At 31.0% G+C, this 19,071-nt stretch overlaps 1 long non-coding RNA gene across 1 annotated transcript; it reads right to left on the bottom strand.

Annotated features, from left to right (window-relative positions):
- Positions 1–14,248: 14,248 nt before the first annotated feature.
- LOC143081746 (uncharacterized) lies at positions 14,249–18,368 on the bottom strand. Its single transcript, XR_012980067.1, has 3 exons — positions 18,125–18,368; positions 17,613–17,792; positions 14,249–14,777 (listed from the first exon to the last, which is right to left on the bottom strand). It is a non-coding gene; the product is annotated as an uncharacterized LOC143081746 (long non-coding RNA).
- Between the last annotated feature and the right edge of the window lie 703 nt (positions 18,369–19,071).

Here is a 19,071-nt window from a genome sequence, read left to right as displayed (position 1 = left end):
GGAGGGTGGTATACCTTACCTAGTTACTTCATAGTTCAGCTAACAAACAAGCGATCCAAAGATATTACCTTTGTCTACACACTCAATGTAATCGGCTGTAATGAAAATGCGGAGTTTGTGAGACCAGGCTCAAGCAACCAGTCGGTAGCAGTCAGTTTTCAAATATATAAAAACAAATATTGCATAAGACTCAAACGTACTTAAAATGTTTTTATTAATATATAACCACTATATCATCAGTTTTTAAAATATAATTAAGCAGTCAAAGACACTTTTCAATGAATTTTAAAATTTCATTTCTGGTTTATTTAAGAATTGAATGCTTTTTTTTTTTGTTACTTCATTGAGGTGTAAAGCGATGACCGAAATACATTTTGTATGAAAAGCGGAAGCGCTTCATTCTGAAAATGTACGCACGGTCAACGCTTTTACAACCCTATGAAGTTACAAAAAGAAGCATTCAATATTTATAATTACATGTTTTAGCTAGGATCATGAAAACACGATTTTTATCAGGTTTTTATTAAATTCACCTTTGCACTTTATTGTGGGACCTCGTGTCATCATGAATAATGATTTTCGTTGTGTAATGTAACATGAGATGTGCAGCTAGCCAATCAGAATAACGAATTATAATGAAACATACATCTTATGTTATTATTAGTTATATAAAGCCAAAATCAATCGCTTTCGATATATTACACAGCGTACTGCCCGCTTTACATTTTAAATAGTCAACACTTGGAGTGTTTAGAGAATCGTAAATAATTATGATTTTTTTTTTATGATGGCAAAATTGCACTATTGGGTGAAATAGCTTTCCTTATTATCGGCATCCCGTCAAATAGTTCATGAAAAGTAATAATAATTCTGCATTAAAAGAAAAGAAAGTTGCACTCGTGCTTTAACTTTTTTTTGCCACACAAAACTGTTTTTACAAAACATTCTACCTCTGAACTAGTGGATTTCGCTTAAATATGACTGGACAAAAGGTTTGTTTTTTGTATTCAAAGTATGGTGGGCAAGTAAATTATTTATTAGCTTAAAAAAGATTGATCCGTGCTATAAATTAACTTGTAATTTTGATCAAGTAGGCCCTAGATCTCTAGCTTACGTTATCACCTAGAGCAGATAAAAGCATTGCTGCAGAATTTTTTTATTAACTGTCTGGTAAGGGTTTTTGTAGGGTATACGACCTGAACTTTAGACCTACTTTAGAAAAAAAAAACTAAGCAGAACAACACCCTGGATTTTTCTACTGTAGACCCCAGCTACCCAGCTTCCCTTTGCACCTAGTGAGGACAATTTTTATTACATTTTCGGTAAGGATGGGGTTCGGTGTTCGACCCCAACTTTGGACCTATCTTTGAAAAAAAATAAGCTAAACAGCAACCTTGATTTTTTTCTCCAGCAGACATCAGCTACCAAGCTCCCCTTTACACATTGTTCGGACAGAAGTATTTCCGTAGACATTTGTTTATTAACTTTTATGTAATGATGGGGTAGGGTGGGTAACTGCGGTCCACTTGAAAAAAAAATTACAGGAACTCCAATGTGGTGTGGTCTATGCAGAACAATTACCGGAAATCTATGGTAGTTTGCAAAATAATAGTCTTTTTTTATAATGTGATATGTAAAATGTTGGTAAATAATGAAAGCATGCTTCTGAATTGATAGACATAGAAATAAAGAGAAACCATATGATAACCAATAGCAATCTCCCAGAGACAAACTAACGTTCATTAAGGCAATTAGTATGATGGTCTGGATTCGGGGTTCTTAATTTCTGTATTCTTTGATATTTTATGCCATATTTCTCTATTCTTTATACTTTTTGACAATTATACTCTTATCATTACATTTTAACACTATTATTCTAGCTATTTTATTTATTTCTTGGTCCATTGTCTCTATTATCTATATTTTTTGTCCACTATTCTCAATTCCATAATCCCCCATCAACGACCTCTAGTTAATGTCACCTTATAGTCTTCACAAATAAGCAAAATTAATACCTTATAGGCTCCTAATGACAAACCAATTTAATATCCCAGTTTCAATTGTGAAATTACGGAAATTTTGAAAATTAAATCAAGCAAAATACATTATCGTCCTCGTAGTTCGTAAAATACTGGCAGATGGATCTTGGTCATCAATTCTAATAATCTTGGATCGACCTTTCTAAACTTAAAAGTAATAAAGTTCACGCATCCATATTGTTCCGATTGCTAAAGACTTTTGCATTCGTCGATATTATCTTCGATTAAAGTAGTATTGATCTGACAACCGCTGTGCATGTATACTTTAACGACCTTTAAATGAATGACAAATGACAACATTGTCATTTTTTGAATGACAATTAAACTGTGTTGGAAAGATAACATAAATACACTTTCGTTTTTCGTTTTTTGTTTTTGTGAAATCAAAAAATGAAAAAAGAAAACACTTTCATTTTTCGATTTTAGTTTTTGAGAAATCAAAATTGAAAAATGAAAATACTTTTGTTTTCCGTTTTTTTGTTTGTGAAATAAAAAACGAAAAACGAAAACACTTTTGTTTTTCATTTTGGTTTTTAAGAAATCAAAAACGAAAAATGAAAACACTTTCGTTTTTCGTTTTGGTTTTTAAGAAATCAAAAACGAAAAATGAAAACACTTTCGTTTTTCATTTTGGTTTTTATGAAATCAAAAATGAAAAATGAAAACACTTTCGTTTTTTGTTTTTTGTTTTTGATATTTCAAAACGAAAAACGAATGGACGCAGATATACACGGACCACATACAGCTGTGTAAGGTTAATTTGTTTTAGCCTTCGTGATCTAAAATGATGGTATTCAATAAATAGACATACATTTTATCCTTTAAGTCTTTTGGTTAAGTTGTTTTCCTCTCTCTCTCTCTCTCTCTCTCTCTCTCTCTCTCTCTCTCTCTCTCTCTCTCGTGAGAGTGTAGTTGTTGGTGTGTTTGCGATATTTCTTTCTTTCAGAAAATATTAAGTTATTTGGATTATGCAGTTATGATTTATCTATAATAAAATGTTACAATGGCGTACAAGGGCAGTAAGTAAATAAGTAAAATTTACAAGTCAATATAATTTGGGTTTCTATTAATATTAAATGGTTTATTTTTTCATATAAAATTTGAAAATAAAAGAGTTTGTTCTATTCCAGTCATTACAAGCTGTTATGTTACATAACGCCAACAGGTTTACCATCTGAATTGTAAATGTGAACAAAAGGTCAAATTGTTTTAATCAATTCTTACAAGATAAAATAATTAATCAAAATTTAAGTCTAAAAGTTAAAACATAGGCTTATATTTATAAATAAAAAGTCGATGTCTGTTTTCAAGTATTACAATCCAAATCAGAGTACATTATTCTTGTTACGACAGATTAATTTTTACGACATTGATATCATTTTAACCGTCTTAACCCCGCAAACATAATCAATGTCTAGAACATGCAATACAACTGAAGCATCAGTGTAAATCTCTTAAATGACATTTAAGATGCGATTATGTGATTTAGTTTAAAAAATGTTTAGACTTATGTATCGTTGATTTTATTCCTAACAACCTTTGATGTTCTTATAGGATTGGCTATAACAGAATGTAAGGTTGAGTTTATACACTGCTAAACAATCTAATTTATTTGCTATTTTTCGTAGACTGTTGTCAAAATAAAATATGCCTTCCATTTCACATACAAATCATATAATCATAAGTTGATTTACTGTTATTTCAATTCTGTTTTACAAAAGAACATGGATATATTTCAACTTCTGAGTGCGATATCAATGAATGTGACTAATCACCAAAGTTGCCTTTTACCAGGTGCTTTTTATGTAACAGGATTGCAAATCGTTCATTAACGCATGAAATTACCTCCTATTTGGGGTCTTAGTTGTTTTGTCTTTGTGTTTTGGTTTTGATCTTCAGTAGACCAACATAATTCAAACTCATAAAAAAAAATCTGAACTTTATAAAAAAAGAAACAATGCACTTTTAATTAGGGGTGGTATAAGAACGTACTCATATAAATCTATATTAATGTATTAAGTTAGAGATTTCGTTTGCTCAAATAGCATATATCTTTATTAAATTATTTCATATATGGAAAGATTTAGACATTTAGTTCGGCTTTATCGGTTGAAACCTTCTTTGTTACGAGTAAAACATCCTTTTTTGAGTGATGTTGGTTATAGAGTTCGCAGGTTTTAATTCAATCCTGTGAATCTTTAGGCCGACGAACATTAGTGATTCAAACATCACTGATAAATTTTTTTAGACGACCCTCCGTTTTTTGTTTGCATTCACAGACTAGTCCTTTTTTGATTTGTTTTATATGAAAACATATACATACTAGTATATAATGTATATGGGATTGGTGTTTATATCTGTGGATGCCGGTTGGATGGTTTTGATACATCCGGTCATACTTTGAACCACACTATTATTTTATTTATTATTACTTTATACTGTTTAGTCAGTTTTTTTTTTTTTTTTTTTTTTTTTTTTTTTTTTTTTTTTTTATATATATCTTTTTTGCGTGACTGTATTTATGCATCCCGTCATACTTTGAACAACAAAATTATTTCATGTCTACCTGTGCGAATTTCAAACACGCAATTTTACACCAGTACTCAAAACCCTCCTTCGTTGATGGGTGCATTTTACATAGACAAATAAAATCGTATAACATAATCAAAATGAGGATGTTAATTTAATGTATGCTTTTTTGTGCTTCTTCGTTATATTTGTTGTTTTTATAGTGATGATAAGTTGATAATACAATGTTGACTGCTGTACCCCTATTTTTGACTGTTGTTTCTGTTTGTTTTGTTCACGCATCGCTGACAATATAATGGAATGTGATACGACTGTCGTACAGGTGAGGGGTTTGGCTAGCTATAAAACCAGGTTCAATCCACCATTTTCTACATTTGAAAATGCCTGTACCAAGTCAGGAATATGACAGTTTTTGTCCATTCGTTTTTGATGCGTTTTGTTATTTGATTTTGCCATGTGTTTATGGACTTTCCGAATTGATTTTCCTCTGAGTTCAGTATTTTTGTGATTTTACTTTTTTTTTTTTAATTGTGTATGTGTGTGTTTTGAAGAGTATGTTGAATTGGTGAGTGTGAGCGGCTGAATAACATTATAATAGATTGTATTATGTGGTCGTATGCATTTGGTGAAATCAATACAGAATATTTACACACTTAAAAGAGAGAGTGAAAACTTTTTTTATACTGATTATGCACAAATTGGTATTTATTCAAATTTTAAAAGATAACTGTTTTTAAAGTGTCATTTCATCAACATATTCGAGACAAAAATGTTGTGGTCGATCCTACTATATTAACAAAACAGATCAAATCACATAAAGATGTTTATTCAGTTATATATAACAGGAATACAAGGTCAGAATTATCACGTAAACGTAACTTGTTTAATCACACAAATGAATGATTCGAACATGCAACGAAAATGGTGTGTTAATGTAAATCTATTGGAAAGCTTTTCTAAATTGTTTACTTCTATAAACTAATTACTAATTTATTGACATTATTTAATGTGTTTACTAAGGTCATGTGATTATAATCAACTGTTGAAACTTCATATAATGTGTCCTAGCATTGATGAAATTACTTAATGTAAGCATTTTTTTATCAAGTTGAACAGGACCATTGGCATTGTGTACTCGTGTCATTTGAAATGTCATTTCAGACAACCATGGAGAATTTGTTATGAAACATTTGGTTTATATAGCTCTTCAATGTCGTAATTGATTTAGATTTTAAACATGCTAAACAGACACCATACGTAATGCAACTGTGTGTGTCGAGTAATCATTTCATTTAATGACAGCCGCAGAAATGCCTAATTAGGGAATATGATTAACCAAGAAACGAAAGAAAAAGTGTGGGGTCCATGCAGACTAATTTATTTATCACTGCACCATTGAGTCATTTGACATTTCTTCTACTATGGCTCCATACTTAGTGGAGGATGCATTATAAAAATATATTAATACATGAGCAGGAAGAGTGCATAACGACAACTTTGCGCATGATAAGCATGAATGTTATCTAGATAACTATAAAAATCATTTCATTTAATTTTAATTATGACAATAGGATCTTATTTTTTAAGGGTTAAAGGAGCAGTATTGTCGAACAAACTCATTTTAGTTTTATAATATTCACATATGTTTGTCATGGGGAAACTATTAACTTTTCAGCCTTTTAATTGTATGGTCTTTATGGTATCATGAAGCTCTTTTCCTAATAAAAGTTATTGATACTTAAGTTATAATTCCGATGAAAGAGAGATACGACTCTCAAAATGTCAGGTGTATTGCTAAGCCAGGGGGTTAAGATATAGCTTTAACGAAAAATATGTTTGCCTGACACAAACCAATAGTTATATGGAATATTGTCACACAACAATTGTTTATACTAGAATTCATAACTGAATAGTAGTCAAGATCACAAGTTTGTGTAGTATTCATTGATTGCTTTTTTAATTTTAAAACATGATAGAAATAAACTTATCATAGATACCATGATTACATGTGTGCAAGGAATCTGATGTACAGTTGTTGTTGTTTGTTTATGTAATTTATACGTGTTTCTCGTTTTCCGTTTTTTTTTTTTTATATATATAGATTAGATCGTTGGTTTTCCCGTTTGAATGGTTTCACACTTAGACTAGTAATTTTGAGGCCCTTTATAGCTTATTATTCGGTGTGAACAAAGGCTCCGTGTTGAAGGCCGTACATTGACCTATAATGGTTAATGTTTATAAATTGTTATTTGCATGGAGAGTTGTCTCATTGGCACTCGCACCACATCTTCCTATATCTATATAAGGTATTTCACATCCTGCATTTTATGGTATTATTGTATTAAAAGCGCGGAAATCACCATGTGGTCTGTGTAAATGTATCTAAACTTATTAGTTAAGGTTATCTTACCAATGTTGTAATAAGATCTTTGAATATAGTTTACATTGACACAAATGTCGATTTTGTCATCGGCAAAATAAAACTACTAGTTTTGTATTCTTTTCAAACAAGATATATATAGACACACCTACATTACTTTTTATAAATAAAGAGGTTAACTTCTTACTCTCCTACTCCTTGTCGATACATTTGTTTTTTTGCATTTCACACGTCATGTCTTCTTTGAATGACCATCACGTTAACATACTAATTCCCTGTGATGTGTTTTAGTTTATTTTAGTGTCTGATGTATGATTTTTTTTAACTATTTGTCAGTAACTGCAAGGACTCTCAAATCGTGCTTTGTTGTTAATTTGACCTCTTCATACTATTTAATGTTATTTGTTTTTAATGTAAACTATCCAGGGTTATAACTGGTCCATACACCAGCTTTGATAAGTGTTTTGTATTACTATGAATCGTCACTTTTTCGAACTATGAACTTCAAAAATATTTGTTAAGCTGTATCCCTAACTACAATATCATTTTTGTTAACATGTGTACATTATTGTAAATGTTGGATAGTTTACAAAGGTTATTGCTTTTCTGAGATTGTTTGACATTACACAGCGGTATAATACTCTTACTTTAATTTTCCACATCTTATTTTATTGATTTTGTATATACAATAGAACATACATATAATGTATTCTTTCAATGTATGTTCACTTGTGTTAACATGTCTTTAGATTGAGTTAAACCATTTTAATTGATATTTTAGTGTGTGTCTTTCTATATTGTGATGCTACACTATAATATCAGATAAGGGCTAAGGTTTGTACCTATTTAAAAGTTTAAACGCACTGCAATTGCTTGAACCTGTCCTAAGTCAGAAATCTGATGTTCAGTTGTGATCGATTCTTGATGTGGTTAATCAGTGTTTCTTGTTTCTCGTGTTTATATAGATTAGACCGTTGGTTTTCCCTTTTAAATGGTTTTATACTAGTCATGTTTGGGGCCCTTTTATCTTGACCTATAATGGTTCATGTTTATAAATTGTGACTTGGATGAAGAGTTGCCATTTTGGCACACATACCACATCTTCTTATATCTAATTTATAAATTGTAATTATGGAAATACTGATGTCTGATTACTGTCATAAGCAATTACATGTGAGGCAGAAATGAAGCTTTATGTTACATTTACAAAATATTTACAAAATGAAGTCAAAACTACGGTATATTGGAATTAAACATTTGAGCAAAAAATCGTTACCGCTTAAATGTTATTGCATTATATATGATATCCTGTCATTCATTACTCACAGACTTATACATATTGCTAAATCCTCCTTCTTCTGCTGATTAAGTATGAAAAAATATGTGTTAATATAAAAAAAACGTTTAAGGATGTACTTATGTGAGGTTAGGTACAAATTAAGAAATTAAGAAATTAAAATTGATACTATAAGCTGGTAGAGCATTAATTAAGGATAAAGATAAGCTACGAATATTGATAGGTCATGGACCTCCTTTTCGAGATATTTAAGATTTAGAATATGGTGAGAAAAGGCAAACTCGGACTTTTACCTTATATTTGCATTGGTATTGTTTGGGTCTCAAAACAAAAGAAAGAAAATCAAGAATCTTCTAAAATTTTGGTTAATGACCTTTCAAGTCTTATATGAAAAAATAAATGGGTGTTATGGGGCAAAATATTTTTCATTGTATTTTATGGATAAACACCAAGGAGTCCAAACATTTAACACAAATTCCAAAACCTCACCTAAGTACATCCTTAAGAACACAAAAACGCATGTAAGTGTTGATCATGCTAGCATGCATCTACTATGCTCAAAGGGTATATCTAAAATTTATTTTGATTAAAGAGTACATAATTTCGCAAAAAAATGTTTATCAAGTCTGTGTTAAAAAAACATTTGTCCATCAAAAAAAAAAAACATGTCAAAGGTAGCTACACTGAGTTAAAAATGCGTTGTTTTTATATACTTGAATGGAATCAATTTTTCTATAAACCACTGGTACGTAGACTTTAATTCTTAATCTTCAGGAATATACCGCTACTGAATTTTTTTCTTCCTGTACTTAAACTTAAAATAACGCTATAAAATTGAAAAAGTAAACAAACGAAGAAGTACGAAAGTGTTAATTGATGATATACATATAACAATATGCGTATTTTCATTTATGCTTTAACCAAATTAATGACAATCGAAAGTCTACGGAGGTAATCTAGATGCAAAATGAGATGTTGTCTAGTCTAAAGGGAGGCAGAAGATGAAAAAAAAGGACATTCAAACACTCAAATCGAAAATGATCTGACAACGCCATGGCTTAAAAGGAAGAACGGTATATAAAACGCAACACAGGAAACCATAGACTGAGCAACCCAAGCCCCACAAATAAGAGGACTGATCTTAGGACCTACTGCAGGGTAAATATATCCTATTCCAAATGTCAGCATACGTAACGCTTATGTAAGATTAAATTTATAACGTTATGCAGTTATGACACATAATGAAGTAAATTGATTTTTTATGTTTAGTTGTTGAGTATTTAATGTATGTATTGTTTAAATTCTAAATTGAATATTAAGTTGGGTTTTTTGTCGAATGTCAAATGTAAACTAATAAGGAAGTTAATTTTGAATTCATAAAAAAACTAGTATTTGAAAAATCTGACAAAAGATGACGCTACTTCCTCCTTCTGTTTTTTTCTTTTCCGAATATGGGTACAAAGAAATTTAAAATTCTGTTTTAGTTAAACCTCCAACAATATGTTTAAGATGTTTAGTCTTTTGAAAAAAGTAATGCCGTGTAATGCAAGGTAATGCAAGAAATTACAAAATTTTTTGCTAAGTAATGCATTTAATTACAATAACATGTAATGAAGAAATAGCTGCATTACACATCACATGTAATTACTTGGAAAAATATAATGCATTACCATGCGTTACAGTTACAAATTTGCATTACCTCAGTTCTGTTATTGTATTGATGTAATTAGTTCTTCGTGTATGCCATCTCTTTAATTTTGACAAAACAATATATTGATATTTAATTGAAATAAATTTTACTGGTACTTTGGAACACATTTCATTTTTTAAAAGATAATCAAGGATTGTTATGGAGGTTCTACTATAATTATATTAATTCTTTGTATAACAAAACAAAGGAGTATTTTTGTTTTATTGATTAAGTTACTTGCTATGCTTTTTAAATATACTTTGATAAAATAAAATGTTTACTGCTTTATTGGCTAAACTCAACTGACACCATAAATCGTTACTATGCTTAAGTTAATTGTAAAAAGTGTCCAGTTACCATAAAAGAGGGACGGACGATACCAAAGGGACAGTCAAACTCATAAATCTAAAACAAACTGACAACGCCAAATATATCTGAAACATAAATAAACATGAAAATGTAAGTCACAGTTTAGTTATGAGATTATTTCGTCAGCTTGGTTTTTTTTTCTTATTTTAAAGGTGGTCGAGTATGGTTCAGACTAGGTCGAGTATGGTTCAGACTAAGTCGAGTATGTTTCAGACATAGGTTTTTACAAGACTATTGTTGTTCTTTTCTCAGATTGTTTAACATTTTACAGCGGTATAATACTGTAACTTTAATTTGTTCCATCTTATTTTATAGATTTTGAATTAACATTGTATCATAGATCAAATGTATTCTTTCAGTGTATATTCACTTATGTTGATATATCTTTTAATTGAGTCAAACCATTTCAATTAATATTTTCTTTCTATGTTGTGATATTATAATATTATTTTTGATAAGGGTGAAGGCTGGTATTTATTTATTATAAACGTTTAAACCCGCTACAATTGTTTGCACCTGTCTGAATTCAGAAATCTGATGTTCAGTAGTTATCGTTTGTTGATGTGGTTCATAAGTGTTTCTCGTTTTTCGTTTTTATATAGATTAGACCGTTAGTTTTTCTGTTTGAATGGTTTAACACTAGTCATCTTTGGGGCCCTTGATAGCTTGCTATTCGGTGTGAGCCAAGACTCTATGTTGAAGACCGTACTTTGACCTATCATGGTTAACGTTTATAAATTGTGACTCGGACTTGACACTAGCATCCTATCTTGTTATATCAAATTGATAAACTGTTATAATGCCAACACTGATATATGATTACTATTATTAGTAATAAACTGTTAATAATTAAGATATATTTTTATCTCAAGAGTTAGAAGTGAGGCTATATCTTACGTTTAAAAAATAAAGTCAAAATTGCGGTATGTTGGAATAAAACATTTGAGCAAAGAATCTTTACCGCTTAAATGTTATGGCATTGTATATGATATCATGTCAGTCATTACTCACAGACTAATACATATAGCTTAAGAAAAACCTTCTTCTGTTGATAAAGTATAAAAAAAAAAATGTATTAAAAAGACTTTTAAGATCACAAAAGCACATGTTAGTGCTGATCATCCTATCATGCATCTACTATGCTCAAAGGGAATATTTAAAACTAATTTTGATTCAAGAGTTCATTAATTTCGCAAATAAATTTTCATAAAGTCTGTTTTAAAAATAACATCTTGTTATCAAAAAACATGTCAAAGGTAGCTACACTGAGATTGAAATGCTTGTTTATACCAAGTATTTAAAAGTGACATTATACTTAGAATAAACATTATTTTTTTATATACTTAAATGGAAAGATTTTTCATTATAAAACACTGGTCTTAGACTTTAATTCTTAATTTTTGGTTTCCTGTTCTACAACTTGACCATAGATTTTCCGTGTATTGTGACCGCATCCTCGAGACTTATCATTTGTACCTTGGCATAGCGCAAGAGAGGGAGAAACATGCTATAAAAATGAAAAGGTAAACCAACGAGGAAGTACTTAAGTGTGTCAATTGGTGATATACATATAAAAATGGGCATATGTTTATGGAGGTCATCTGGATGTTTAATGAGATTGTCTAGTTCAAAAGGGATGCAAAAGATAAAAGAGGGACATTGAAACACACAAATCGAAAATAATTAAACAACACCATTGCTACATGTAAAAAAAAAAGAACAATATATAAAACACAACACATGAAACCATAGACTGAGCAACCCGAGCCAAAAAAAAAAAACGAGGAGCTAACGCAGGTTAAACATATCCTATTCCAAATGCCAGCATACGTAACGCTTATGTAAGATTAAACTTAACACGTTATGCAATTTATGACACATAATGAAGTTAATTGATTTTTTATGTTTAGTTGTTGAATATTTAATGCATGTATTGTTTAAATTCGATATTGAATATTAAGTTGGGTTTATGTCAAATGTCAAATGTAAACTAATAAGGAAGTTAATTTTGGATTCATGTAAAATTTTATTTTTGAAAAATCTGACAAAAGCAGTCGCTACTTCCTCTTACTGTTTATTTTTTCTTTTTCGAATTAAGGTACACAGAAATTAATTCTGTTTTAGTTAAATCTGCAACAATATGTTAAAGATATTTAGTCTTTTCAAAGAAATGCAATGTAATGCAATGTAATGCATGAAATTATTCAACTTTTGCTAAAGTAATGCATTAAAAGACAATAACATGTAATGCAACCATAGCTGCACTACACATTACATGCAATTACTTGGAAAAATGTAATGCATTACCATGCATTACAATTACAAATTTGCATAAACCCATGTCTGATAATGTATGTATATTTTTTGGCAAGAGTTATTTTACGAATAAGACATATGGTTATATCAGTTACACGATACGAGTCAGTGATTAAACAACTGATATTTCATCCAGTTGTTGGTGGGTTTATTGATACGCAAACCTCAGTTTTGTTTTGAACTATGTGTTTTGGGGTTTATTTTTTCGTCGTTTTTCTTTGTGTTTTTATCTATTTGTCGATAAATCTTGGTAGTACACTACTTGAGCTCATCAAGACTGGTCATTCATATCATTTATATCATCATACATGAATAACCAAATAAAGAGAAAATCGATAATACAGAAGATCGCACCAAACACAACCGAATTAGGAGTATTTGTACTTTAATCTCTTTGCAGTAGAGCAAACCAATACACTTATAAAAACACATGTTTACAACAACATTCAACAACATAACAGTAGATTTGATGTCTACAATACAATTTAAGACAGTACTTGCAAAGGAAATGGACAGATAGTAAAAGTGTGTATATCCATACAATACCTGATTAATTCCATATAAAATAGGAAGATGTGGTATCATTGTCAATACGACAACAGTTCTGTACCCAACAATGGCGTAGATAAACATGATAAAGTATTATAGATCACTGTAGTTTAATACTCGAAGTTGTTCCATGAACAAGACCCATATAGTATAGTTGGCTGAGGAGAAGCTGTAAAACAATTTAAACTTCTACAACCATTAAGGAACAACAGATATGAAAGCCACCGCTGAATCAGACTTGACTCCTACACATAAACAGCGATAGGTTTAGCAAGCTGTAAAATTAGGTTTAATCAACTATTTTCTCAATGAAAACATGTCTTTAACAAGTCAGGATCATAACAGTTGTTAACCATTCGTTTGATGTGTTTTATCTTTTGATTTTGCCATTTGATAAGGGACTTTCCGTTTTTAATTTTTCTGGGAGTTCAATACTTTTGTGATTTTACTTTTTAATGTGTAAGTGAAAAGATATGGTATAAAGGTAATTATATGAATAAACCAATACAAAAAAAAAAACAACGCCAAAAAAAAAAAAACCAACAAATAACTAAATTTCAATATACAAACACTAAAAAATTTGAATATTTGGAATGCTTATATTGCAGTTAGTTAATATGATTTTGATATAATAACAAAAACCAAATATTTTACATTACCCAATCAAACTGTATCGGTTCTACAATATCCATGATATAAGTCGGTAATGTAATGTTCATTCTGCATTGGAAATGAATTCAATTGCAATGAATCTATAACTGTGTGGTTATTATATATGGTTTATCGGATATATGTCCATTGGTCGAGTGCAAAATTTAGTTTCCATGAAATTTACATTCTACACTTCTGAACCAAATTAAATATCGCTATTCAATCGATAAATGTAAACTGAAGGATATTCGTGGCCAATATAAATATATCCATATGATAAATTTCACCTTTCTCTATGCCTTTCTCATGTGTTAACTGTTTTAATTATATTGCCTTTGATCAATCGACTGTTAACGAAAAGTCTATTTGACGAACATAATTATAATCCGTGGAATCTTTTATGAGTCTTTACAACAGATAGACGTAACTGTTTGAAAACGTTATGATTATTTTAATAACTATAGAGATTTCATATACATTCACTGTCTTATTTGAATGTCTTCAAGATAAACATCAACAAATTAAACATACTATTTAAAATAAAATTTGTGTTAAAAGCATTGTCTAAATTGCTTCGATATAATCACATTTGCACAGCCTAGGCCTATTCTTCATTCAATATTCATATATGACTAAATTTTAAAACAATCAACTGTAAATTTGTTTTATTACTTCACCATGCAAACCCTTAATGCCCGATTTTCGCACCCAGCATCATCAAGTCTTATAATTGCACTATGCAAACCCTTCGTGCCCAATTTTCGCACCCAGCATCATCAAGTCTGTATTCAGATGTATTACACCATGCTTCTGATGTACCGGCCAGGAACAAACACACATCTGATGTATTAAGTTGGTCTGGAGTGTATTGGCAGAATTTGGAAATATTTACTTCTTCGCCAGTCTCCCAGTATGCGACGTTATTTAAAAGTTTACCATTAACTGCAAATCTATCAGCTGAAAAAAGGAATAATGTCGTAAAAGTGAGGGGTTTAGCGCTTTAAAAACAGGTTAAATCTTCCATTTTCTTTATGTAAAAATGCCTGTACCAAGTCAGGAATATGACAGTTGTTTTTTTTTTATTCGTTTGATGTGTTTTGTCATTTGATGTTGCCATGTGATTAGGGACTTTCCAATTGAATTTTCCTCGGAGTTCAGTATTTTGGGGATTTCACTTTTCACTGAAAATCAGAAATGCACAGAATTAAACTATTATATTCAACATTCGGATAGATGATTTGTATTTGATGCTCGAAAACAATCGGACATTAGGCATATGTATGTCATTATTGAGTTTGCATCGGATATTCAGTTATAGAAAAGATTGTATGAATAAGTGTAAATTGTCGTTTATTAATCTCCTAAAAGCGATATTAATATATCAAAATAGCGTTCCAAAGTGTTTCAACAATAAATAATAATAAACAAAAGACTACCGATATGTTTTCGAGTATCACCCAACAATCCATTACGTATTCTGAAGTAAAAAAATGACAAAAACATTCTGTCAAAATTACATTTACAAGTTTATTTCTTTCAAAAGAGGGACGAAAGATACCAAAGGGACAGTCAAACTCATAAATCTAAAACAAACTGACAACGCCATGGCTAAAAATAAAAAAGACAAACAGAAAAACAATAGTACACACGACACAACATAGAAAACTAAAGAATAAACAACACGAACCCCACCAAAAACTAGGGGTGATCTCAGGTGCTCCGGAAGGGTAAGCAGATCCTGCTCCACATGTGGCACCCGTCGTGTTGCTTAAGTGATTACAAATCCGGTAAATAGTCTAATTCGGTAGGTCATATTCATGAAAGGGAAGGGGATTGTAGTTACGACGTAAGGAACATATCCGATATCATTTGTGAAACGGTTATTCCATAACGGTCAACCAACTCGTGATGGCGTCCGTAAAATTTACGAAGGGATGATTTCAACTTCACCATTTGGAACTCTTGGTTTAATAGCTTCCTTGTGAGCAGCAAACCTCTATCAAGAAAATCATGATAGGAAATGCAAGCACGGGAATCAAAATGTTACCATGTTTACCAATAGTGTCGAAATATTTAAATAGTGCAAAATGAATCTTATAAATAGGGCATATACATCAAGGTTTGTATGTCCACTTGTGTAAATATGTCTTTTAATTGAGTTAAGCCATACATTGATATTTTATAGTGTGTCTTTCTATGTTGTGATGTTACACTATTGTTTCAGATAAGGGTGAAGGTTTCGGAGTTTAGCATGACGTCCATTATCACTGTACATGTATACATATTTTTTAAGGAGCCAGCTGAAGGACGCCTACGGGTTCGGAAGTTTCTCGCTACATTGAAGACCCATTGGTTACCTTCGGCTGTTGTCTGCTCTATGGTCGGGTTGTTGTCACTTTGACACATTCCCCATTTCCTTTGTCAATTTTATTGGTAACATTAAAACGTTTATACCCGCTGTAATTGTTTGCACTTTTAGTCCTAAGTCAGGAATCTGATGTTCAATATTTGTCCTTTGTTGGTGTGGTTTATAAGTGTCTCTCGTTTCCTGTTTTTTAATATATATATATCAGACAGTTTGTTTTCCCGTGTGAATGGTTTTACACGAATAACATTTTGGGGTACTTTAAAGCTTGATGTTCGGGGTAAGTCAAGGTTCCGTGTTGATGAATGTACTTTGACCTATAATGGTTAACTTTTCTCAATTGTGACTTAGATGATCAGTTGTCTCGTTACCACTCATACTACACCTCCTTATATCTATTGTAGTTTTAACAAAAATATTTAAACTCTTCAATATTTTGATAAATAATCAAATTTGTTTTTATACAGGTAAAGCCTACGACATAATTTCAAAGTCAGAATTGTATATGTTTATTAATTCTAAGCTCAATTTACTAGTTGCAGTTAAGTGACAATTCTAAACCTAAGTGAATGGATGCAATACTGCAATCGAAGTGGTGTAGGTTGTGCACCACAGGAGTGGAGAAACAATATGAACCATACACCAAAGAAAACACCCACAATTACAACATTAGAAAAAGACGAACACACAAGTGATACATATCATTTACCTAACACGGCATAAAAGTAATCTTTTACGATTGGAATTTGCATCCTTTTTTTCTATTTTGACCATTCGAACAATTAAGAGGCTGTCCAAGTAAATATCAGGCAAATCCTATGATATGGGTGGCACAAATAATTTTTTTCCCGAAGAATTTTTGGTTCCAATGCAATGTTTATATCATACAAAGGATATATATGTCAAAGATATTTTTGAATCAACAGTGGATGGCTCAGAAAATGATTTTAAAGTTCACTAATAATGCAACAAAATTTTGTACTAAATGAAGAGTTATCTCCCCTTTTCAATGAATTTTCAGTGCTTTCTATGTATTTTTTTTTTCTCTTTATTTGTTGCAGTTAATATGAAAACACAATTTAACTTTGAGAAAGAATGAATTTGTGATATGAAATATCTGAAAAAATTTTGAAAACAAAATATGTCATGTGCCATCCACTGCCTGGTTTTTCCATGGACACCCTCTTAAGCATCTGCAATTTGAATAAATCGTTGGTGCTACTTTTAGGAAGACAATAAGTAAGGGCCTTAACTACATTCTCTCTAAAAAATAAATATAAATATTTGAACGCATTTTAAAACAAATAAAAGTAGTTAAAATTTCAATGAAACATACCTTTGCTTGCAACCACACCTGGTTGATATATTTGGCCGCTAAACATTTGCGCTTTCCTCCGAATAACATAAAACAAATACAAATTACTCACATGACCGCAAATCCACGTAGTCTTGAAATTCATCAAATAAAATGTTTGTATCCAGTACAGGTAGATCGGCGTTGTCATTTTTGCAAGCAGTGTAGCTGTCATTCCATTTAAGCCAATCCGGAAATAACTTTACGCATGTGTTGCTTCCATTAAGATGATCGTATCCGGTTGGACATTTTTCTAAAAGAGAAAAGGACGTTATTCGGTATTTAATATTTTAATATCCTTAGGCAGCAACCATTTGATTTTCTGGGGGGGGGGGGGGGGGGGGGGGCTATGGTTTTTTTTTCTGGACAAATTTTTTTTTTCGCGATAAGTCGAAAGAAATTTTTTTCTTTCAATTTTAGCATTACATATAGTGGCAGCTGAGGGTTAAACAAACATTTTTTTTTCTCAGAATCAAAAACAAATTATTTTTTTCTCCAAAAACTGGAAACAAACTTTTTTTTCCAAAAAAACCCATTATTTTCTTATAGTTTTCTATGTGAACGTATATTTCATTTGATACATACCTAATGTTTTACTGTAATGAGAAATTTGAATACTCTTTAAAGTTGCACTTGTTATATTTGACGCATATAGTAATGTACAATCTTTTGTTATATTGTCATATTGGAAGGATCTGCAGTTGGTACTAACGGTGCAATGATGAGCGCATTCTGGTACAGATCGGACATTTAATGTCCATGTGATATCCGTGTCAGAACTTGATCCTGGTAATTGTGATTTGTACCATGTTACACATATTGACGTGTCTGAAATTAGAGTTATCAATATTTTATAATAATATTATCTTATTTATTCATTTCTACTACTGTTTTCCATTTTTATGTTTAATCAATAGTATTATATTGTTCTTATTGGTATAAACATTGATTTTGTTATCAGTTAATTAAAAGCCAATTAAATATTACTAACATATTTTATACATATACATATTCATGGATCAACAATCTGTCGATACCTGTAACTTGGCATTGCACAAGGCCATGTTTTTCTCTGGCTGATTATGACGTCTTTACACTAAATCCATTGGATGTTGGATGTGTACGGATTGATAGTTTAATCTTAGATGCATGATTTTTTATTAGTTGTTAGTGGCTTAAAAGTAGTTGTCAGATAACTGCGATAACTCTCAGATCTGCTCATTGTGTCTTTTTGTGTCGGGATGTATAAGTACCCAGCCACGTCCACTTGTATTTTTGTTCATCTGATGGGTTAAGCCTTTTTCAACTGATTTTTATAGTTCGTTCTTATGCTGTACTGTTATACCACTGTCCCAGGTTAGGGGAGGGTTGGGATCCCGCTTACATGGTTAACCCCGCGACATTAATTATGAATGTGCCTGTCCCAAGTCAGGAGCCTGTAATTCAGTGGTTGCCGTTTGTTTATGTGCTACATATTTGTTTTTGTTCATTTTTTTTACATAAATAAGGCCGTTACTTTTCTCGTTTGAATT

This window comes from Mytilus galloprovincialis, chromosome 7 (genome assembly GCF_965363235.1).
Source record: "Mytilus galloprovincialis chromosome 7, xbMytGall1.hap1.1, whole genome shotgun sequence".
NCBI classification, from domain to species: Eukaryota; Metazoa; Mollusca; class Bivalvia; order Mytilida; family Mytilidae; genus Mytilus; species Mytilus galloprovincialis.
The sequence above is the reverse complement of the archived record's forward strand: the minus strand, read 5'-3'. Positions and strand labels throughout refer to the sequence as shown.